This window comes from Gymnogyps californianus, chromosome 2, assembly GCF_018139145.2.
Source record: "Gymnogyps californianus isolate 813 chromosome 2, ASM1813914v2, whole genome shotgun sequence".
NCBI lineage: Eukaryota > Metazoa > Chordata > Aves > Accipitriformes > Cathartidae > Gymnogyps > Gymnogyps californianus.
In genome coordinates, this window is record NC_059472.1 from 127,973,142 (window position 1) to 127,998,230 (window position 25,089).

The 25,089-nt window shown below is 35.4% G+C and overlaps 1 protein-coding gene across 2 annotated transcripts in view; it reads left to right on the forward strand.

Moving 5' to 3' along the window:
• Positions 1–572: 572 nt before the first annotated feature.
• TBC1D5 (TBC1 domain family member 5) overlaps positions 573–25,089 on the forward strand; it is a 311,060-nt gene continuing 286,543 nt past the window's right edge. For both annotated transcript variants that reach the window (XM_050891710.1, XM_050891711.1), the window contains exons 1-2: positions 573–623; positions 8,848–8,909. The gene's annotated coding sequence lies outside the window, so the exon portion shown is untranslated. The remainder of the gene's footprint in view (positions 624–8,847; positions 8,910–25,089) is intronic.

A 25,089-nucleotide genomic window follows, 5' to 3' on the forward strand; every position in this document is an offset into this window, starting at 1 on the left:
TGATTGCAAGCTGCCTTTATAGATTGAATAACAGGTATCATGGTCTTCGCCAAACACCGATCAAACTGGAGACTAACAAAAGCTGCAGCTCACATATTTCGTTTTCCATTCCACTGCTAATTGTAGCTATAGGAAAGTGTCATACATAGTTCATTAGTGTTTCATTAATAATTCTAAACATAATAAAGGGAAAAATGCATCTGTATGTATGTGTTTAGTTGAATTAGCTTTAAAATGCTTTAAAAAGCATTGGTACAAGTATGTTTTGTTAATCATCAATTACTATAGATAGTGAAGGTTCTATATGGAAAATAATGAGGGTCCTGATTTAGAGGTGGCACAATGAAAGACTTTTTATTTAGTTGGAACAAATTATTTTGTTGTTTTCAGCTCACATTGGAGCCTGAAATACCTAATCTGTAATGCCTAAAGAAGAAAAAATAACTATTTGTTCCACTTTTAGAAATCAGATACACAGTTGCTAATCTGAAGCATTTTACCCAATTGAAATCTAACATGTATCCTTTTCTTCTTTTATTATAAGAACGTAACTTCTGTGTGTGATTCCATTAATGAATTACTAAACCTGGCTCAAACTTTTCGATGTAACAGTTAGAAAAGAGGTGAGTGCAGTACTGTTATATCGTGTAAAATATTAATTTGCCTTAATGAGAGATTTACTTTTAGGTAAAGGAATGTAAAGTGTGAATGTGTACAAAATGTATGAACTGAGTCTTTGCCTAAAATAACAAAAAGTGAATTTTTGGATATTCAGACTTAATTCAAAGATGTAATTTAATGCAGACGTAATGATCTTGCTAAGTCAGTAGTTAATGTTCTCATAATAACATTAATTTCATCTTTCTTCAGGTACTTTATATAGCATAGTATACTGCTATGTAACTTATTACCTATAGGATTCCCGTTAGTGATCATTATCTTGAAAATCTTCTGAAATCTTCACAATTGTATTTTCCAATGTCCTTTGTATTTAGGTTGTCTTAAAAAAAAAAAAAAAAAAAAAAAAGTGATGGCAAGGGACTTTGTTTTTCCTCCTTACCACCAGTTTAGGTAACTTGTCTTCTGAGAAATAATATCACAGACTTAAATGCTGCCATTTAAGTTTCTGTTAGTTGAATCTTTCCTCCCCTTTTTACTGTTTTATAGTATGCTGGCAAAATTACAGCATTTTCAACCATTAAAGCATTTTTTTTCATGCAAGACTGGTATTCATCAGCTTTCTAATTAATCTGAGTAACTTACAGGACATAGCAATGTCTGAAGTGCTTTTCTCTTTTGCAGACCAGATGTTTCTATCCTTTTATATTTAAAGGCGAAGCCCTGATTTTTACTTCACTAATAACATATTATACTATAAATCGAATGATCTGTTTGGGGATTTGAGTTAAAAAAGTGCTCCTGGTCTCACTATAGTGGATAAACCAACTTCTTTTGTATAGTGCTTGCTAACAGAGGTGGCTATTTTATTGATGAATATGGAAAAAGTGTATAGTCCAGTGCTTTGTTCCATTCCTCTAATTTATGACACCAGTAATAATGGATGATGAATGAGATATCCAAAACATTAATAAATTATCTTAAGAGGAGTACTAAATCAAAGAGGAGGAGACTAAGAAATAATCTCATATAATGCCTCCAAGAAAAGTAAGCTAATTCCAGAGTCATTTATTCAGTGATATGCAAAAACCCAGAGAAATTTGTTGAAATTGAACTGCTATAGTTAGTATGATGTTAATATAACTCAGTGTTCCAAATGTGCTATTCTAGACATTTGGATCACCAGCTTCAGGTGGCAAGAGATGTGAAATGTATGGACTAAAATAATTCTTAAATATTTAAGTTAAAATGTTGAGTTTAAGCATGTTTAAAATAAAACCCAGCAATTTTGTCCTACGTTGATGATGCTTACATCCTCTTCCCTAAATTCATCTATCCACTAACAGGGTTGAAATTTGCACCAGTTTTCTGCTGTGGTTTGCATTCACTAACTTGATGATTCTGTGTGAAGTAGTCACTCATTCTAAGAGAAACTGTGCAGCCTTTCGGTTTTTTTAGCAGTGAAGTTTCCATTTTTTGTCCATTTGGATGCCACGAGCAATAGTTCTCCCGGTGACACTGGCTATCTCAGAAGGAGTCTTCGTGTCAGAAGAGGCATTGGCTGCTTACGCGGTATTTATGTGCCACTTTGCTATAGACAGGGAGCATCAAAGTAGTAGGCCAGTTTTATGCAAGCGAACTATTGCCATTCTTATTAATCTGTTTCTTAATAAGTCCAGTGGAATTTAGTTACCATTATAAAATGGAGTGAGATTTAGGGAGTGCAAATGTTACTGATGTTGGTAGAAATAAAACAGTTTTGGAGGTGGTGTAAGGTTTTCCATTCACAAACTGACGCTTTGAGGTTCTATGAATGTGGTTTTTATCACATTTAGATGACCTATGTGTGGGCTTAGACAATTTTGTCATCAAAATGAGCAGTATGTCTTTTTTTCCTTCCCCTGTTCTCCTTTTTTGGTATTTTCCTTCCATGCCTTGCACCTTTGCTGGGTTTTATATGGCTGTATGGAACTGATCCAGCTGATAGATAATACATTTTTTCTTTGTTGAGGTTATACAAAGAGTTACAAAATAGTTAAATGCTTTTGGTGTGGAGTTAATTAAACATCATAAAGGCTATACTTTCTACATTGAGGACATTGGAAAACCCTTATCTGTGATGATTTCTAATCAAATTGGATCACCTTTGGATATGGATAGTTGAACTTACCTACCTAGTTGTATTAAACTTATTATCCATTTCCATGTTTATTTCTTATATGTAAAATAGTGCAAAAGAACGTCTGACTGTGCAACAGGGCCAGTATAGTAAGTGGTTTTCTGTGTTTCATGGATCTCAGCTTCATTTTTGTGACTGAGATTATGCAGTGACAGTTGGATACTAAGCCACTTGTATTGAGCTTCTGGATTTTTTTTTCCCCAGTTCCCCCTGTCATGATCCCCTTAAGAGTCTTCGTGATCCAAACTGGCCATAGTGGTCTGGATGGTGGCATGCTATCATTGCACTCATAATGTTTGTCTTACAGCTGGATATTTTCTAGCTATGCTACTTTCTGATTTCCCACAATGCATTTTATTGGTCTTCTTTCTACTTATAGCCTTAATTTAACCTTTAACTGGAATTTATTGTAGTTGCAATTCTTGACATAAAAATTGTCATCAGAAGTTGTCACCAGTTGCTTTCTACTTTCTGTTTCCTCTCAGTTTTTAATAAATATACTGAGTATTGTTAGTCATATGCTACTTCTATTCATCGATCTTTATGATGAGCAATTAACATACTTTTTTAAAATAGTGAGTTGTAAACAGTATTTTCTTTTTTTTTGTTTCCGCCTTAATCTAAGTTCAGGCATCTTGTGAAGATGTTGATATTAATTCTAACTTAAATGAATGTGCCGTATTTATGAGTCAGAGTAGGACTGCTTTGGCTCAGTCAGCCCATGCTTATGCAGTTGTTAAATTTTACTTGTCTTTCTCCATAGCTGATGTGACCAGGTCTGTAACTTTTAACACTGTCAAGTTTAAAGAGAAGTGGAGAATATCAAGCATTTTTAGGAAATAGGAATTATATCTATTTTCTAAGTTTATTGGATCTTTACACATAAAGTATATACATAGATTTTCTTCTCAGTGTATTTGTCTTACCTTTTATTTCCCACTATTTTCTTCTGGCCATTTATATTGGAGTTTTACGTATAACTTTAAGATCTGTACATCACCCTTCCATTTATCTTAAGGTCTGCCTTCGCTACAAAAGTATAAACCTTATAGTCAGTCTTCAGGGTGGTTAACTCATAGCATTGCATTGTACAAAAGAAGCCAGGGTCTTTCTGCATTGATATCTGTGGTGTTAAAACTGGGTTAGTGATCAGGGTGGGATGGATTTCCCCTTTCTGCAGACCCCCAGACTTTCTCATTATGTTCAGGACGAAATCAAGATCTGTTGAAGACCAAGAAGGTGTTTCCCAGTAAAGGAAAGATTGAAGAGAATTTATTTGCATTATCAGTATTTGCCATGATGCCAGACCTTAGTTTAAGGAACATAACTGCTAAGAAAGCAACAGAATCCTATTATATATTCAATACCTTTCTCATTATGTTCAGTGTGAAATCAGGACCTTTTAAAAATCAGAGAAGTCCATTAAACAGTGTTTTAGAGGTTAAGGTGCTTGTTCATGATTGTGGTAACATGGCTTTAAGTTTCTTCTGTCCATGATACATCATAGGAACTTGAATCAGCATTGTATATCTGAGATGAGTGCTCTAATGTCTCTGTGCTGCTTTTTGTTCTGGAGAATGTATCTCAGAATCTCATAATGGATAAATTTCACTTGGAATTAATTGGAGCAGACAGCCAAAAAGAGAATGGTAGCAGAACTTGGAGTGTACGATGCTCACCTGGATAAAAGATGAATAGGCTCAGCACCTCATTCAGTTATTTATAGAAAGTAGAAAGATTCTGCATTTTGCAGAAATTAAAATATCTGTATTGATATTAAAATATACCAAGAAAGGGATTCGGCAGCTCTTGCTTTACCAAAATTGGAGCATAAGCCTTTAGTCCAACAACAATTAAGGCCTAAATTGGGAGAGCCCGTCTATGGAATAAGACATGATCTGATCTTTTTAAGAGTAAGATGCAATATCCACTTAAAAGGTAGTCAGTCCTTCACGTGCAAATCTGTGCAATTTGTAATTTTGTACTTGATGCTTCAATAAATAGGGCATCTGAAATAAAAATGTAATTGCAAAGAATAAATTTTCAGCCATGTAAAAAAAGGTAACTGATTCAGTAATATGTTTTGTGATGGCAACAGAGGAATGCTTTGGCCTTCAGCATATTACTTGAGAAATAAGGATCTTAAAAGTATGGTTGTATTCTGTCATCTATATGACATTTGAGGGCTTATTAGAATCAAGAAGTGCACGACTAAGGTTCTTTGAAAAAGAGAAAAGAACTTTAAGTAGCGAAATTTGAATATGAAATAACTGTAAATTAATTTTTTGCCCAGTCTGTTTATTTAAGCATTAATTATGTTTCATCATTTCTAATTAATAGACAATGCATTGTTTAAATAGGGTAGTAATTGTGTTTTTTAAACACAATAGAAGAGTGTCTTTAATTGGAAAATCAAATTTTGCTACCAAAATAAAGATCCAATAGTTTGGAGTACTTCCAGGTTAACTTATTATGGAGAAGTCCGCAGTGGATACTGCAAATCAATACAAGGAAGGGTTAATTGTGAAAACTGATGTAAGTTTTATTTTCTTATAAATCAAGAGGTTAGTAAAATGTACGCTTACTGTTGGTCATTAGAATACAAAACTATCTGTTAAAATCAATTAACTTGCATATCTGATGACTGATTGTATAAATATGAAAGTCAAATAATTGTAATCATTAACCATGGCTTCAGGTCATATGAGTTGTCAGCTCAAAAAAACTAGAGGAGAAGGAGGTTGATTTGCATGTATTTAATGTGGCGTGCTGTACATGTGGGAATTTGAGATAAACCTTTGCTAGTAATCTGCTTGTTTTTGTCTAAAAATCGACTAGGAAACATGGGTCATAACAGTCAAATGAGCTATGTGTTGTATTGGTAGCAGATGATTCAGTAGTTTGGGATTTAACATTTTACTATATGTTTTAATATTTTAAAATTGATTTTTTACTAAGAGACAATTGGAAGAAGCTGGTTAAAAAGTTATTCAAGAAATACTCAAAGTTCTTACCAGGAACATACTCAGAATTATCCTATAACTGATTGTAAGACTGGGTTACTTTTACAGTTTTTAGACAGACTTATACAATATGTATAATAAGCACTTCTTTGCTTTTTATGATTAAAAAAATCAGAGATACACTAAAAATTTTAATGAAGTACTGTACTGAGTCACAAAAGTATCTTTCTATGTGAAGTGGACCAAACAGATAATTTTTAATTTAATTGATCTATTGTAATAAATAGAGGGAGGGAAGTGTGGCAGAGGAATGAGGCTTCTGGTCTGGAAAGGATTTACATATTATTTAAGTTCCTGAATGTAATAATTCATTGCAGTATTTTTTTTTTCATTGGTAATGGAAAATATTCTATGAAACTCATAACAATTCAAAGAATCCTTAAAATGTGAGTCAGAATATAGTGGTCGGTACCTTACATTATCTATGATTTGGTTAAGCATGTCAGTCCAGCCTTTCTCTTTTCCCCTGTGTTTACTCCTGAACATTAAAAAAAAAAAAAAAAATCTGTCCTAAATTTTGAAATTATATGGTAATCTCTTTCTAAAATTTCCTCTGGTTCCTATGTTCATGAGTTGCCAAAGGGAAGAAGCAGCAGTATGCACTTTCTTTTGATCTGATTTGTACCTGCAAACTAAGAAACTTTCTGATGATGGCAGTATCAAAAGGTGGAAAATAGAAGATCTTGTTGCTTGGTGCTTTTTACTGTGAGCCTTATTTATAATTTTGCCATTGTAAATATTTGAAATATGTTCTTGAGTGCGTGGTACAATCCAGTTCCTTGCATTATCACCCAGATTAACTTGAGTACCAGCAAGGTGGCCTCCTTATTGTAGCATTCAGCTTCTCAGCCTGGGCAGAGTACAGAACGCACACAATTACTCGATTCCTGGTATTCTTGCTCCGTGGAGTACAGCTGAATGGCACTGCCTTTTGGTTTAGTCTTCCATTGACCATTCTTTTGCATGATCTGTTGAGTAAAGGCACCTGTACTATGTTTGAGGGTTGGGGGGAAAAGGACCAGGTGGCAGAACAGAGGAATGGAATAAAATTCAGTTTCTGTCCTTTACCTCTTGTGTAGGATGGAATTTGCATTTGATTGCAAGAGAGAGAAAGGTGGCTGTATCCCAGGTCCTTGGCTATTTAGTGTCCTTTCTTTAAATGATTTACATGTCTATTTGAGCAGGGCATTATGACCCTCTAACTTAGACAGAAATAGTTGTGTGAGGTCAATTCTGTAACCATAGATTAGAAGCCCAAATTAAACATGAAAGTAATTAAAAACTAAGTAAATTTTAAAGGGAAGAAAAAATGTGTTTTTAAGACATCAGTGACTGTAATTACAGTTTTAGCTCTACTGTAACTCATTGGTGAAAAACGACCTTGTTACCAGAGGCTGCCAAGCTGCAGATGAATGAAGATGATCTATGACTAAGTGGTACTTCCTAGAGCAGGTGTGATTCCCGAACCTCAGGATCATTCCTGAGCCATTGTATGTCCCAGTAATCTGCAAAATCTTTTAATGTGTAAAGGTGTATACTGCTTTTACAAGGATCCCTTACTTTAAAAAAGAAGGATACGGGATATGTATGATTTGTTTTGGGGGTGAATGGGGTTTGCAGATGTGGTGTGGGAATGAATTGTCATTCTCAAACAGAAATCTGGGCACTAAAAGAGAATATCTTAGCAAAAAAACCAGTCTCATTTGTCTTACTTCAGAAACATATATTGTGAGAAGAAAGTGCTTCAGATTCCTTAAAATATAGAAGTTTTTTGTACTCTTGTGTTTTGGGGCTTGCAGTGTTATTAGCTCAAAGGGGAGGTATGCTTTTTCATGATGACTATATTTAGCCAGGAGGAATAGTCCTTTTTAAAGCAAATTGAAATGAGTGTATGAGAGCGTGAAATTATCAGCAGCGCTGGTGCACATTTACATTACTTCTACATACTCTTTTGAATGACCACACAACAGAACAAGTACTTCATTTCCACTGTGTTGATTTTTCTTGACAAAACATGGCAGTCTATCCAAAGGAGGGTGTTTAGCCAAGATAAATATAAAATTTATGATTAAGCAAAGTGTTTCCTTATTATAATCCCTAAAGAGAATTTGAGACTTGTTAAATATAATGTGCCCAGGTAATTTTAAGAGTAAATTATCCTTTATGCTTTTAAACGCTGAAATAAAGTCACACCATCAACCATTTGAGATCTTACCGGCAGAAACAACACTGCATACTGATTTCCTTTGAACCAAGTAGCAAAAAACTATGCATATATACAACATATAACCTCAGGTTTGATGTATTCATTCAGTTTTACAGTCCTATACAGAGATGAGGAATCCATGTCAGTAGCACGGTTTATGAAACCGTGTCTCACTCTTACCTGTAATGTGTGTTACGGAAGAAAGCAAATAAACCTTTTGGACAGAATGGATAAAAATTGATAACATGATTACACCTCTGACACATTTCTTTAACTGCTATATTTACAGAATACCACTTTGAAGAAAACTATGGTGACTGTCAATATTATTCATTAAAATAAATGGAGAATGAAAATTGATTCAGGAGATGAGTGGATTTTGACCTTTGTGGTACCAGTGTTGGCTTTGGAGTGCAGTGTTCTAATTAAATTGTGAATGTACTTAGATAGTGGATATTAAATGATCTCACTGTATTCTTTCAAGGACTATGAACTTCCAAAATCAAGGATAACATTAGATGTCAGCCAAGTATTTTGTCCTTCTCGTGGTTTGTCTTTACATCTGAATTAGTGCCAGTTTGCACAGATTGTGTGTCAGCTTAAATACAAGAAACAGGCCTCAGTCTGCCTGAACTCATTCCACCAAAGACTTCTAAAAACTTTCGGTAGTCTGCAAACTGTAATGGTTGTTTCACATTAAGTTGCTTTGTAGAATTATAAAACAGCTTTTCTTGTGCTTTCAAATAAAATGTTGTCATCCACTAATGAATGAGATACCATCTGTAATAATTAAGGTTATTCTACTTGTTTTCCCCCTGCAGCAAAACTTCTGAAGGTTTGCAGAAGACAGTAAGAGAACCACCAAGAAGGCTATTGCAGTATTGTAAGTACTGCACTAAGGAAAAAAAAAGAAATACGTGAATTAAGAGTGTTGTAAAGAGATTTTCATTTTTGGGGGGGAAAAATGAGCTACATAGAGGGATTACGTGTAAAATACAGAGCAGGATGTATTGTAGCAATCATGTTAATAATTTACAAGGGAAAAACTGCACTCTTGTAAAATCTAAAATTGTATCCTTGTGCAGTGTAATCAGGAATTTACCAATAGCAATGAAAAATATTTCTCTATCCACCAAAGATTGATCTAGTTTATATACATTTGTTTATTTAAAACTATCAGAATTTAGAAAATCATTGTAGTTCTGTAGGTTTGTCATTTGTTTTAGTGACTTATTGTTTAGGTTATTTTGCAGAATTATTTATTTGCTGATTTATTTATGTATTTCATTATTTATTTATTTGATTATTTAGTAAATTATTTATCTGATGAATTATTAATACATCTTCATGACATGCTTTAAATTATTTATAACTTAATTTTGAGTTTATTGCTTTTCGACGCTGCATTGTTACTGACTAGTTTTGATTTTTTTTTTTCTTGGTTCTTGAAAATTAAAGTACTAGCTCTAAGGCAAAAGTATATTCTTTGCAGAATCCATAGATGGTTTTCAATGAAGTAATTTACCATGTAGATACTAATTTTGTTTAGCTTTATATTGCTTAATATCACTTTCCTACTTATTTAGCTTTTGCTTCTATTATTTCGTAGATGTGTCAAGATCAAATGAGTGACCTTTAAGGAGCAAAGATAAATGTTTACTTTAAAACATGTAGAAACAGAGTAGTTCTATTTTCCCCTTAATAAGTACTCTTTAATTATTCTTAAAGTTAACTTGAGATATTTTTGTCCCAATAAAATAGATGTTTTTTAAATGAGACTCTTGATATTTGAACTAATACATTTAACTTCTAATAAGAAAATAGTATATTCACGTGAATAACTCATATGGAGAGTTCCTTTTTAGCAGCAAGGTTTTAAATATATGGGGAGGAATGGTGGTATCTTTAGACATACGCAGAGGAAGATACGTGTTGAGGGGGGAAGGTGGGTAGTAGGGGTTTTTTTCACCACTGTTTTTTGCATGCATAGGAATTTATAAGGTCTGAAAATTTAACATGTCTGTGTTGTTATGTGTAAACTACTCTCAGGTTCCGTGTTCACAAAGAATCATTCCTAGTGCACAACATATTGCTGTGAAGCCTGTTTTTGTGTTGCTTTCTTTTGCCAATTAAAAAGGAATCTGAAATCTCATCTTTTACTCCAGAGAGGCTTGAGTGAATGTATAAAAGCAGCGTAAGGGGCCAATTTTAGGCTTCACATATGAGCACCAGCTCTATGGAGTTTCAAACAGGTGCCTGGGATCAGAATCTGACTCTGAGTCAATTCTGACTGATGGGTTTTTGTGGACCGACGAGCCTCTTGCCTCAAGTTGCCTATTTGACCTCAGTTCCCAATGAGTAACTCGTTGGGCAGTTGGAAGCCACCTTGCAGGAGAGCGCTGTGACTGACAGCCCTGTTTCAGAGCTGTAATGAATAGGGCACAGCAGCAGTTCCTCTACAAAAGTGCCGTGTGCATAACATGGCCTTTATTCTATGTTTAGTGCTTGAAATGAATTACTATATAATTTAAAGTTTTAACACAGCATGGAAAGGCTGCATTGTACATTTCAAGTTTCAATGCTGTTGAAATACAGTAGAAATGGCCTCTGTAGACAGGTTTCACTATAGAACTTAAATTATGCATGTGTATATCCAAATTCCTTATTTTGAAATATTGAATGTATGAATATTTAATTTGTATCTTGCTTTAGTATCTTCATATGCTTGCCTTAAAGGAAGCTGTTTCCTTTGATTTATATACATGGATAAAAATGTGTGTACAGTATGTATCAATGGTTTTTCTCTCTACGGTGTTAGATGAACAGCTTTAGATAATGACAGCTACTGATTTTTATTCTGCAGCTTGCTACCATTGTATAAAACGTAAATTTGTCGTATTTGTTCTATTAATCTTACTTGAATTTCAAATTCATTTGCTTTCCAGAAATATTTTCTTAATTACATACGTTAAGAAAAGTCAAGTATGCTGTGGATCTTAACGATGCAGTGTTTTTGGTCTGTGCACAGTAACAAAGCTCTGAATATTATTATTTGAGGCAGAGTTCCAATCTGAAATTTACATTTCTCCTTATTTGAATGCTTTCACTGAAGCTGAGAACTCCAAGGGAGTTCCTCAACATATACTAGTTTATGTGACATGCTCTATGAAATTTAGTACAGTCACTCTTATTTCCTTGTGTAAATGAGGTCTTATTGTTGAATAAGACCTATTATAAGCAGTTACAAAGGTAAGTGCTGTCAGTGCATTCTGCCACCAGTTTCTCGGAGTATGAAACACTTCCTGAAAGACGTGCTACTACTGTTACAGGGTAATATAACGCAGCTTATGTGTTGGCACTGAAAGTAGCTACTTCATAATGATGACAAGTGAAAGTACAGCCAAAGGTCACATTAAACAAGAGATTTCTTTCACACCTCATCCATTTTCTGGATGTGGTATGAAAATAGCTTTGTTCCCTACACTTCAGTATTTTTAAAAAGAAGTTATCTTGAAATAATTCTTTATGCCTTGTATATTACTTTGTTCACATTTTAGGAGATGGACTGTGGAATTCTAGCATGCTAACTTTGGTGTTACAAAAGTGTTTGAAATCAGCTTAAATTTGGGGTGCAATTAGACAACATAAGTAGCATTTCATCTCACTACTTTTTTTGGTTTGCAAATTTGCTTAAAGGCATAGCTTTAAGTTCTAGAAAAAGAACTATTAATGTGCAAAGTGGTATTTATATTGATGTTGCATGACTAACTATGGTTTATTCTTTTTTGTATCTTTTAAGAAGAAAGATAAGGATTTTTTTCTGAAAATTGCAGTCTGTTGTTCAGAAATAGAAAAAGAGCGAACCTATCCGTGTTGACAGACTGTTTCTTAGTTCTGTTTTAAAGAGATCCTGCCAGAAATGTGAAAGGATGATTTACACTGTATGCTCAATCAGTTCCCCATCTTACACTGAAACAGCCAACCAGGATGCTAAAATAAGGTGTCATTTTAAAAACGTGAATAGTCACGTATTAGATGATGAAAATGAAGCTGGCTTGTTTCACAGAGGGTACTGAACAGTTAGGAGATGCTGGTTGGGAAGCCTAAATCTGGTGTATTATTGGTAGGTGTATTTCTGTTCTAATCTAACTCCATAGAAATCACAGAAGCCATATTAAGCTCTTCTTCAATTTATTCCATACAGATAAAAGAATTTACATCTCATGAGTCATATATTTCCTGTTGTATCTTTAATACAGCCATTTTTAGTATTTTTCTTGCCTCTCTCCTCTATTGGTATGCTTAGTGAGTCTGTGTGTAGGAGCTTGTTATTTCACCCGTGAGGCAAGGAGGAGTTCAAATCAATAGCAGTGTGTTGTTGACAATAAATGATGTTTCTTCTTGCCACAATAAGACTTGATTTTGTCATCCTAATGACGCTAGCTTGCTTCACAGAATAGGGATCAGCACTCTCTCAAATCAAACTTTACAAGTATTAAAAAAAGTCCTGTGAAGGAAATACTGGAGAAATACTCCAGTATTTGTAACCAAACACACACATTGGCTTTGTAAAACGAATAGTCAAGTTGTTTCACATTGTAGGGAAGCTGCTTTGCAATGCATTTTTGAAGTCTGTGTTAAAGGATGTAGGATTGATCAGAGCTGACAGTGATGAAAGCATGATGTTTTAAAAAGAAACGGTGCAAACATTATTTAAAATAAAAGTTCACGTAAAATATGGATCGTAGTAAGACCTCAGCTGAAAAAACCCAACAAAACAAAAAACCTCAAGCTAGTAGAAATTTTGTATGTTTCACAGAAAAATCTTGGCAAGACTGCCTAGAAAGAAGATGTCTACAAGAGGAAAAAGGTACAGCCAGCAAGATGTTACCACACTAGGTCCAGGATTGCACTCTATAGCGTGGTCAAAAAGGAGTAAGCAGTTGTTCTCGACTTGAACTAAGGATCCCATAGGGAGGCAGGAGCTGTAGAAAGGTGTGAATTTGAGAGGGAATAGTGTAACCATGGGAAGAAATAGTATGATGATAGGAATTTATGGGCATAATGTTGGTAGAAACAGTGGGTTACTGAGAAGTACAGGGTTTTTTGTGTTGGACATCTGAAAGCAATAGCAGAGTTGAATCATCCTATTGTATTATTAAAATATCCTCCTCTCTTCAACAGCATATTTGTACATTTATATACATATCTTTCACTGTATGAAAGATGTTACTTTTTTATCTGAAAGAACATTAGAAGATAAGACGGCTACATGGTTGAACGTTCACATAGTAAGTTGGGAATTTTAAGTTGAATATGGAACCCCAACAGCCTGTTCTATGAAAGCCTTTTAACAGTAAGCAGTTTTATTACTAGCTACACACATGTAGCTTTTCTGTTCTATTTGCACTATTTTCATTGTTTTGTATTTTTATGCAAAACGTGGGTTCTCAGATGTTTATAGTGTAAACTGCAATCTAATATTTTTTGGTTTTACAGTATCTCCCCTTCTCATTTCTTCTATATGATTTTCATGAAGTCACCTGACATAAACTGTCTACATACCATGATGAGCTTTCCTGGAGAGGAAATACCTCCTATTTTGCAGGCAGTGGAGAAAATCCTCATGAGAATTACAGTAATGGTAGTGAATATTCTATAAACTTTCAGCAATATTCTGTGGGTTTTTTGAATGCATGTTAACTGCAGAAAGTGAGTAGCACCTAAAAGATGACAACTGGCAACTTCATAAGTGTAGCTCATTGAGTTTATCTAGCTCAAATCCAGAAAGTTCTTGATGATTCTCCTTCTCATTGAAATATGTTTTAATGAGTTAGGTCAAGTCTGTATCAGGAGCACTTTGCCAGTTTATTTATACTAGCAATACACATCTACCTCAGATGCAACTTACTAGCAAAGTGGTAGTCAGAATAGCGCAGTCTTGTTCATGCATACTTCTTCATTCTGTCTTCAGTGCTGAGAGAAGCTAAAAATCAATTTTGCTAGCTAGCACACTTGTGGAATACCACCAGCATACTCTATCCTGCCACGTGTAGGTGTAGTATCTTACCATATACGTTAAGATGCCTACCAGAAAGAGCCTCTAACGTCTTGTCAGCAATACAGTGAAGATGCGAGAAGTTCAGTAAAGAAGGCTGTGCCTAGTATGGTGACTTGTCTCTACTGAAACATGTTTTTCATTTCAGCTGAAATTCTGATCTTATAAACATTTGAGCGTAACTTACGACAAGCTGATAGTGGCACTGAAGTTGATGAATACATTCTCTTACAGCATTATATTTAGTAAACACTAATTTTAGACTATTTTCTTTATCCCAGGCTCTTGCATTTGACATATGGTTATAGCTGGATTTAATGCTCCTTACTCTGTTGTGAGGATCAACAAACATTAAAAAAAATCCCTTATAGCGGTTGCGAAAACAGCAAAAATATAAAATGCAAAGAGCTTTCTTATTCTCCCTTTTTTGGTTGTTGTTTATATGGTTTCTCGTGTGTGTGTGTGTGTATAAGTGTGTAACTGCCATGTTTCAGTTGACCAGAGTTTTCAAAGACCCTAGGCATCTGGGATTGTCCCATTTTATCATATTTATGTCAATTCTAACGTTTGATAAAAAAAGTTGGGAGGTTTTAGATTAATACTGCAAAACTTAACTTTTGTACAATAAGCTTTAACATGAAATTCATATGATTTGTGGATTCAGGTAAACAAGTAGTAATTCCTTTAGGATTATAATATCTATTGATATAAGTATAGTTGGTGTGTATGAGTAATCTAGAAACTTGATGTATAAGCTTTTCTTTGAAATTTGTCCTAATTTGCAGCCAACAAATGAAATTGTTGCAATTATTTGACTAGATAATATACTTTTTTCTGTTTCTATACAGAACTGTTTTTGTTTCTGTACTGTGCAACTCCTCACCATGGTACGTCTAAGCTATCTCTTCTTTAATTGGTTCAAAAGATAATTTCCTTAACGTTTTCATTCACAATTTATAAAAAGTTCTATTTACCCTGCTATGCCTACTTGTTCTTAATAAATACCCACACTACCTGGGAGTGAATGTAAAAATAACTTGAGAGTGAGAAGTGTATTTTGGTAAGAACCTGAAAAAAAAATCTTTTGTTTCTTTTTAATTACCTAAAATCTACAATACTACTCATAAGACTCTTTCTTAGAGAGAGACTTGTGCATGCAATACATTCTTAGAACAATTAGTAAAACTGCAGGCACATCTGAAGGCATATTCTGCATTTTCAGTGAAACATATTTTGAATAAGTAGCTGATCTATTGAGTAGAGTTGTCCATTGATTCTAAAGATATTTTTTTGTGTGCTTAGACAAATCAAGATGGTAATCATTTATAATTTCTTGCCTTCATGAAAAGGAGTGATGAATAATATGATTGGAAGGAATGCGTGAGTCATGAAATGGGGAGCTGGGCAATCATGGGAAAATTCACTTTAAAAACTCTCTTCTGCTTACCAGGATCCATAATATGAGTTCAGTTTTCTGCAACATAATTCAGAAATTATGATGGTTGAGGTTTTAATAAAAGCCTTGGATGGATGAACAACAACTCTCTAAGTCGATTTGAACATTGGTTGGTGGGTTATAAAAAGGAGTTCTTTAACATTCAGCTAAAAGTGATCGTGGATACGATGATCAGAGGACAGTCTCTCTTCTGACCCCCGTATGAATGTGAAAATAAAATGTCTTAAAATATACTACAGTTAATATGGAGTGAATGTAGACTCTATGGTGCTGAAAGTATCTGCACTACTATGAAACAGCTTTTAAAAGCTGTTAAAATATTGATAACTTGGTAGAGCACTTCAGAAACTCTTATTTCTATTTCAGAAGTAGATCTGTGTAGCCACTCCACATTTGTACTCTTTTTCTTGGGTGTACAACTACATGTAAAAGAGAATAAAACCAAGTATTGTTACTAAATAAATGGCTTAGTTTGTCATAGCTCCACCCACAAAAAATCCATCTGGTTTTCAGCTTTTCTCCCATACTAAAATCATCAAGCATGTATTAAAAAATTGCTCGGTAGAATCAAGCACCAACTCTGTGTCCCAGGCAAGACTCACATAACCAGCTGTTGTTCTCCCTGCAGTGACCTGGGCTAGGCAGCCTAGCATCTGCCTCTGTTTTCTTTTCAGTGACCCAAGCCAGATTTCTTCAAAGCCTATTGCTGATATTTTCCCTGCAGTCACTCATGCTAATTTCTTTTACATACTACAGCTGTTTTTGAAAGATCTCTTTCCTTTTTCTTTTCTGACTTACTCTTTCTGTAAATTTAAAGAGGTGATTTTTAAAATTGCTGGGTAATGTTGACCATAGGACCGTTCTGGTTGTCTTGCTTTAAGGCATATGTCAGCACTATAGAAAAAGGGCAAATTAGGTTTACTTTCCAAAGGAAAGCTCAGTCTTGCCTGTTGTTCTTATGGACAAACAATCCTGATCTTGAACTGAGTTAATTACATTCCTTTGACTTGTGAGAATCAAGGTGAAGCTGTTGGTGGTGGCTTGGGACAGAGCAGAGTTCAGAAACATTCAGAAACAAAAAGGAAGATGTCTTGCTCTGTGAACAAACAGTATGAAAAAATTATGTGGCAAAATGCTCTAAATGAGAATAAAAAGCTATTAATGATATAAACCTATTAATTATAGGATTAAGCTGACCTCGGGAAGGCAATATTGCTAAATAGTTAAATGCAAAACAGTAAAGTATAAGTTTGCTATTTTGGGGGAGAGAGAGCTCAGCTTTCACAATCATTGCCTATGGAAAATCTTTTAGAAAGCCTTATTTTTTTTCAAGTAAAACCAAAAGTCTGTTTTTTCTTTTTTTCTGTAAGACATTCAAATATTAAAATGACCCAGATGTTCTTGGTTCTTTGCACATTTTATAGTGACTATATTATAGGAGAGATTGTGTACCTTGCTTTCAGTTTGCAGTCTTAAAAATTCCTTTGGCAACTCCAAAACAGTTTATGGGGGCATAACGGGGGGAGGATTTAAAAAAAAAAAAAGTACTCTGGCTACTACTGAGTGACTGGAATTTGCCTTAGCTGAAAATGCAAATGATATGCATAATATGAACATTTTACCCTTTCTAAGTCAACATGAAGTACTTTTTCAGTCATCTTTGTTCTGGGACAACTAGTCTAATTATTGTTTGAATAAATACTGCTCTACATTATAAATTGAAGCATAGTAAGGATGATTGATTGGGGGAATCTCTTCAGAAACTGGAGAAGGTAGCCTTGCTAAGCCTCTTTCCCTAGCCATGTGTTCTCACCACTTTTATGCAGGCTACTGCTTGTGCATCCATGCATTCTTTTGCTATGTTAGTTTTAATCTTTATCACTTTTCTGATCTGACTACATTAGTGCTAGTTCAAGGAAGGAGTGAGAAAAAGACAGTTGAAGGGGATAGGAGGCAGTCATGAAGCAATACTCGGAGCCAGTGCCTAGGTATGGTGTCAAAGGATACTGCTGCCAGGTACATAAAACGCACAGGGTAATAATCACTTACTGTCTCTGAAGTTTATCTTGCTGTGTTTTGCAACAGCAGGAGTGCAAATTATAACATGTTTGGTTACTTCTAACTCTGATTTACTCATTTCTACTTTTGTTGATCTTCTTCAGAAAGTACATCATAATTTTAAAAACTCTTAGACACCAGAAAAATTAATACAGAAGAAAACCCTTTATTGTCTGAAAGAAATGAGCCATTTGGCTCAATATGATAGGGCTTTTCTTAAGTAAATTCTCTGTGATGCATTGTTTCTTCAGTGTTCCTAAGTTGTCTAAGGTAAAAATTTATGCGTAATTTATAAGGCTTAGTTGACATCCTGTGTATAGAAATTCAAATTTTATCTTGTAATTTTTCTTGTATACACCTCCATTAGTTCATCTGTCTCGTACGCCTTTGGTTCTCAACATTTACCAAAATTTTTCCCTACAAAGGATTTCTTTCCAGTTCTTGTACTCTTCTGGTGCAAACATGAATGAATGTTCAAATCCTCTGTGTTCAAAACTCATGCTCTAGTTAAATTCAAGATTCGTGTCAATGTGTGTGTATATATTTTGATTTTAAAGAAATATTTTTGTGTGGTTATTTCATGAAGATCATGCTATCAAGTACAATGTTTTGTTCACATGATACTTTCAGAGTCTTAAAAAAACCCAAAGATAAAAATAATGCATGTGACAAAATATTTGAAGAAATAAGGTTAATACAGTGATTTGGGAAGACGTACATTAACAAGCTATTTAAGGTCCTATTGCTGATTTCTATGTGATTAACACTAGTAATGTCTAAATATCTGTTGAATACAAATAACTTGAGCGAAAACATTTATGGTTTCCCATAAATGAAATTACAGAATCACAGAATAGTTGACGTCAGAAGGCACCTTTGAAGATCATTTTGTCCAACCCCTCAACTTAAAGCAGGGTCAGCTAGAGCAGGTTCCTCAGGACATTGTCTGGTTGGGTTTTGAATATCTGCAAAGATATTCAAAGCTGCAACTGCTCTGGACAACCTGTTCCAGTCTTTGATTGTCCTCACGGTAAAAGACATTTTTTGTATTTTTAAGTGGGATTTCTTGTATTTGTATCCATTAACTTTTGCCTGTTCACTGGATACCACTGAGAAAAGTCAGGCTCCATCTTCTGTACTCCCTCCCATCAGAAGTGTCTAGAAATAGGTAAAATCCCCTGAGCCTTCTCTTCTCAAGGCTGAACAATCCCAGCTCTCAGCATCTGCTCGTACTTCATATGCTTCAAACCCTTAATCATCTTTCAGGCCCTCTGCTGGACGCAGGGGAGCCCAGAACTGCATACAGTACCCCAGAAGCATATCACCAGTGCTGTTTAAAGGGAAATAATCACCTCCCTCAACTTTCTGGTAATACTATTCCTAATGGTCTTGGCCTTTTTTGCTGTTAGGACACGTTGCTGGCTCATGGTCGACTTGGTGTCCACTAGGATGCCCGAGTCCTTTCCTGCAAAGCTGCTTTCCAGACACTTGGCCCCCAGCCTGTAGTGTGGCGCGTGGGGTAATTCTTTTTGGTGATTGATGTGAGGCTGACCAGCCTGTAGTTCCGTGGATCCTCCTTCCTGCTCTCCTTCAAGAGAGGAGTGGCATTTGGTTTGCTGAAGTCCCCAGGACCCTGCCGTGATCTCCATGCCCTTTCAAAGATTACTGTGAGTGGCCTTGGAATGAGATTAGCGAGCTCCTTCAGCACTTGTGAGTCCATCCCTTCAGGGCCCATGGACTTGTGTACATCCAGTTTGTTTAAATATTCCCAAACTTGATCCTGCTCCACCTGGATCAGTATACTGTGCCCTGGACTTTCACACTGGTTTCATGGACCTGGGATTGCTGAAGGCTTGTCTCACCAGTAAAGACTGAGGCAAAGAAAGCATTGAGGATCTTGGCCTTCTGTTTGTCTTTTGTTCCCATTCAGCAGTAGGCCCACACATTCCCTAGTCTTCCTTTTGCTGCTGATGTACCTGATGCCCTCCAAATCCCTTGCCACATTCAACTCCAGCTGGGCTTTGGCTTTCCTAACCCCATCTCTACATATTCAGATGATGTCTCTATATTCCTCTCGGGTTACCTGTCCCTGCTTCCATCTCCTGTACACTTACTTTTTGTGTTCAAGTTCTGCCAGCTGCTCCTTGTTCATCCATTCAGGTCTTCTACCATGTTTACTTGTTTTCCTGTTTTTTGGGATGAACCATTCTTAAGCTTGGAGGAGGGCATCCTTGACAATTAACCAGCTTTCCTGGGCCCTTCTCGCCACAACCATGTGCCGTGGGATTCTTCCAAGCAGATCCCTGAACAGGTCAGAGTCTCCTCTACTGAAGTCTGGGGTTATGATCCCGCTTTTTGCTTTTTTCCCTCTCTCAGGATGCTGAATTCCACCATCTCATGGTCACTGCAGCTAAAGTTGCCTCCAGCTTTTATATCCCTGATCAGTTCTTCCTTGTTTGTAAGTATTAGGTCCAGCAGAAAGCCTCCCACTCAACAGCTCCTTGATAATTTGTGTCATGAAGTTGTTGTCAATGCACTCCAGAAAACCTCTGGATTGCTTGTTCCATGCTGTGTTGTTCCTCAAGCAGGTACTGGCATGGTTAAAGTCCACCACGAGGACCAGGGCCTGCAAATGTGAGGGGAGTCATAGAGTGTTACCCAAGGGATTGTTCCACTCAGATTAAGTTGTTAAAGGTAAGAAGAAATAGTTCCTTTTCAAAAGGGAGAAGGGGTAGAATATATGGAATAGGTTAGAAAAAAAGTTACTTTCTTGTCTGATATTAGGAATTGGTCATTGGCCTGATTAGGTAGAAGGGATTTGGGGTAGAGATCTTATTTTTACCCAGATATTGTATATGAAGCAAGAGATTAGTGAATATTTTGCTAAAAAGATTAGACAATTGCAACTAAATATTTTTCATTTCCTTATGCATTATGAACAATGCTTCTGTGAAAACATGATCATCCTCACTATTTCTTTTGACAACCAGTTCCACAAAAATTTCTACTAACAGAGGATTAAATATATGGAAAGAAGACTGGAGAAGGAAGGGGTCGCATGGAAAAAGTGCCAAAAGTCCTGTGATGCAAGGTTTCATTTTTGTCACTGATTATTTTCTGATATTCAGTCTTTTACCTTCAGTTATATTTTTTAAATATATTGTTGTTAGAAGTACACCTGAAGTTTAGTGGGATTTTTGTTTTGGGTTTTTTTTGTTGGTTTTTTTTTGTTTGGTTTTTTTTTAAATTTTTAGAGTAGGACAGTTAGAGTATGCTAGAGACCTCGTGTTTGAGCTTTGGAAGTTGCAATGTTCTAGCTTTCTTACATTGTTCTCAAGCAGGTAGTGTGCCCATAATCTTAATAATTTAAGAACAGCACAGACACAGCTGAAGTGCATTCCATTCATTCAGTACAAGAGGCGTTACTGGTTCCATATGGTTGTGTCTACCAACCTGTTAGCTAAAATGTGGTTAGAAGTTGAGTTGCTTTCTGTCATGCTGCCTTTGTTATGCTGATTACAGGAGTATGTTACTCCATAAGTCTGGGCATTTCTTTACATAGAGCATGATTTTTCACTGCACACTTATTATGCCTTTTATTTGTTATATGAAACAGCAAAATGAAGTGGTTTGCGTAACACTTTTTTTGAGCAGAATACTGAAAAGATCATAGCATATGCTGGTGTTGGTGTATACTCAAAATGGCTGGTTTATTTCAGGGATAGGCTATACATCCCCCAAGATGTGGGCAACATGAATGAGGCCTGCTTCTACTACTAAATAATAAACCTCCTTTAGTCCCTTATGTAATGTCACTTCCTATCGTATCTCAATTTATTTCATCCATTTCAGTCTTTGAGGATGATCCGTATGTGTAGAAAGAAAAGAAGACTTTACAGGAGGATAGACCTGAATGTCTGCGTTCGTGTCTGAGCTGTGATAATGACATTTTTTTTTTTTTCTTCAAAATCAGACTTTTACACATTGCTGGCCTGACTGGGCTGACTAGCTGAGTGACTTGCATGTTAAAACTAAAAATAAAATCAATCAATCAAAAGCTTCCTTCAAGAGGAAGGGAAAAATGGGCTATTTTTACAATTTTTTTCCAAGTATTTCTAAATTGATGTGGTTGACTTTTTTTGATGAAACATATGGGAGCGAGCTGGTTGGTTTTTGGTTTTTTTTTTTTTTTTCCTTTTCCCCAGAGTCTTCGGGTAGTGTGAAGCCATTATGACAACTAATTCAGATGACTCAGAGGTCAGTTCAACATCTAGTGATAGTCCAGGCTTCGGTTTGTAACCCTGAAGTTACAGGTTACAGGTCAAGAAGTTATCTGATTCTTAAGAGCTTGCATGGATTTTTACAGACATTGTTTTGTAGTGGGTATTTTTGCTTAAAATGATTTGCAAGCGCTGGTTGTGGAAGGAAAAGAACTCTTAGGAACATTTTCCTAAATAAAAGCCTATCTCATTTGTTGTAGTCTATTGAAAATTTCTTGTTTAAGGTTCCTATTCAGAAATGTACCTAGCAGTATCCATAACTTTGGCTTAACTTGCATACCTTGTATTTAGCTCTGGTTGCTATTTTTTGTTGGTGGTGAACAGAAAAAAGTCTTTGGTAGCTCAGGTTAAAATGCAGCTCTGGAGAATCTTGGAGGTTAAACCTATGCTTTCTGCCAAAATGGTAATGATGGATGCGTTGTTGATTTGTACACCTCAGAGAGTGTTGCTGTGAGAATCGGGAGGTGACAAGTTCGGTTCCTAATTCACTGCCACATACGCTGTGTTGCCCTCCTCTGCCTCACTTCTGTTTGGTAAAGTGGAGATGACAGATTTACTGAATGGTAAATGCAGATAAAACTGAGTGTTCCTTTCTTCTTCCTCATCTCAAGGTTTTGTCAGAATGTACAAATAGCTGTGATGAAAAAATGTGAGGAAAGGAAACTAGATTGATGGAGGTGAAAAATCACACCAAGAGTGACTGAGAGTGAGAAAATCTGTGAACCTGTGCCTTAGGTGAGGATGTTTTGTCAAAACTGACACTTGCCAACATGATTCTTCTTTTGGGATAAATACAATTATAAATTTACCCGGTACTCCCTTAGGGACATTTCTCATAAGCAGACATTATTGACTATAGATGGACCCAGAACTGATTAGGAGCATGAAGAAATGCACTTAGTTTCTTATGCACTGTGTATGAGAATTTCTCATACACTTTCTTTGTATTCTTATAGAGGCAGTGAAGATTTCAGTGAAACTTTCTAATTGGGTAAATTAAGGCTGATTTACTCTTCTCCTTGGGCTTGATACTTCTCACCCCAGTTTTTTAATTTCAGTCACTTTTTTTGTTTAACCTTTGAAGGAAATCTAAGTGAGTCTACATACCTAAAACATTACTAAATCATTTATATGTGAGAGAGGTCATTTGGGAAGTTTCTGATTATATCAATAGCTATAATTGCATTTTAATCAGAAAAAGATCAGGTATTGAATCCTCTTTTCTTACCAAAATTGTTTCAACCTTTATATTAGCCCATTATTTTCTGTGACCAGCTATCACTTTGGAATGCTTTTGCATAAGGGTATGAACAAACTCAAGAAGTGAAGTCTGGACACAGTGTTTGTGGTGTGGTTTTTGGTTTTTTTGGGGGGTTTTTTTGAACCTATAAGGAAACCTGTACAGCAGTAAAACTTCATTGTATACCTGCATTCAAGACTCTTAGTAAGGGAATTGGTGTCCAAATCCATTTTTCTCCAAGTCAAAAAGTCCATGCACTTGTTCGAGAAAGATGCCATAATAAGTTGGCATCAAAATTTAAATGACAAAACTGCTTCCTGGATCTCTTTATGGGACCTATGTCTGGTTTGTATGAGCAACAGGCAACATACTTTGTAATTTTTTTTAATTTGACTACAGTAAGTACTTTCTTATGAATCTAAATAACTGACTCCAAGGGCAAATGACTTCTGGCTCAGTGATCTGATGCTGGGATCAAGTGTATTTTTATCTTTGGTAGGTTTCCCAAAGTATGTTCCCTCTGTCTACTAAGACCTAAGTTCTTTGAAGGCTTTTTTGGCCCAGCTGCTGAGGAAAGCATAGATATCAATACCGTGCTTGTGATTTAGTCTCCAAGTTTTGTTGTATTTACAATATTGAATTTTTTTAGATTTGGAATTGTTTTAGAACATCCCGTGTCATAGTGATAAAAATACTCAGCCCTTATAACAGTGTTGTTCTCTTGAAAATTTTGGGAGAGTGAGTTCAGCTTGTGCTTGGTTGGTCGCAGCAGATGATGATCTGTGTTTTAAATGAAGAAAGGAAATACCCTACCATACAGTAAAATTGGAATACAGATTTTACAGTCTTACTAAAAAGAATAATTGATGTTTGAGAAATACATAGGATAATTAATTGCTTTCAAAGAATCATCTTAAATTTCCTGTATTTGTGAAAACTTTTTGTATTGTTAAAAGTAGTGTGAAAACATATTTGTATGTCAGCTATTTTGGACTTGTTCATAGTAGTTCATACTGTACTTTTCTCTATATTGAGATTAATGATGAGAAAAAGGGTAAGGCATTTTTGTTATGGCCAATTTATTTCATTTCAGACTGTATTATCATTTGGTGAAAGCCCTATTGATTAGCCTTCATAGCTTTACAGAGCTTTTCTTCTAAGCACTTAAAGTTTGAGTTGTCTCAGTCCCATAGGACTGAAAGAAAGCTGTTAGTACCGTGAAATTCTTCTTCTGTGTGTTTCCAACAGCTTGAAGCCTCTCCTTGGAATGCAAAATATTAGCACATTAGTGTTATTAACCCCTTTAGTACAAAATGCTTTTGGAAGTAAAAATATTTTTGTATCTTCAAAGTCTGGATTGTTTCTTCTATATGAGTACAGTTTCTTAAAGCTGAAAAATGTGTTGCTGTGCAACAAACAGATGCTGCTCTAACAATGCAATACATTATGTACCAAAAATGATCTTGGTTTTAATCATAGATGCTGATTTAATGAGACAAGACTAGCTTACATCAAAAATGGATTTAGGGTGTGATTTTGTTTTCTCTGTGTTTTCTCTACATAATTAATAGGAATATGGTACCTTATATATTCTGTTTTAAATTTGAAAGTGTACTTTGGTTTTATGCCATTTTATACTCCTGGTTTCTAATTCTGCCTTGTATAATACTCTTTTTTTATTCCTTTTTGTGATATGAACACAAGGGCATTAGTAAATCTTGTATCTTTAATGTATTTCCTCAAAAAGTATTGCCTTTTTACAAAACCGTTCTGTTTATGCTTAATCCTTCCATTTTGCCCTCATCTTCTTTTTCATTCATTTTCTGAACGTTTCCTGTCCAGTGTCTTCATCCTGCATTTACCATGTGGGACATGTAAGATGTTTGTCTGTAAGTAATGTTAGTTTATGGATCAGAAAAACAATGCTAATCAATATCTTCAGACACTATCAGTACTTTATATCTTGAGAAT